The following is a 408-nucleotide window of genomic DNA, read 5'->3' as shown; positions in this document are numbered from 1 at the left end:
GGTCTCCTTGTAGCCTCCAGCACAGACCGATGAGGAAAGAAACTTAGCTATGGGGCTCCTCCTGGTTGAATGTGTGGAATCTATCAGAAGCCCAGAACGGAGGGTTGGACGGGATCCTGTAGATATCCAAGAGGGGCTCCCTAATCTGGCAGATGAGGCGACTGAGAACAGAGATCTGAGTCACTTACACCTCCCTTGTGCCTCCTCCCCCAAACTCTGCATTTTGTCTGGCCCTAGTGGGCGCCACCCCACATTTCCAGGCCAGAGCCTCACTGTGGTTGGCCACCTTCCTCCTTGCAATAATGAAATGTTGTAATGAAATGCAGTAATGCAAGTAATGATCATAATGGGAGCACAGCAGATGCTCTGATTACACAAGAACGCAGAGTTTATTTTTTTTTAATTTTT

The sequence above is a fragment of the Bison bison genome, unplaced genomic scaffold (assembly GCF_000754665.1).
Source record: "Bison bison bison isolate TAMUID 2011002044 unplaced genomic scaffold, Bison_UMD1.0 scf7180017864352, whole genome shotgun sequence".
Classification (NCBI taxonomy): domain Eukaryota; kingdom Metazoa; phylum Chordata; class Mammalia; order Artiodactyla; family Bovidae; genus Bison; species Bison bison.
Note: the sequence above shows the minus strand (reverse complement) of the source record.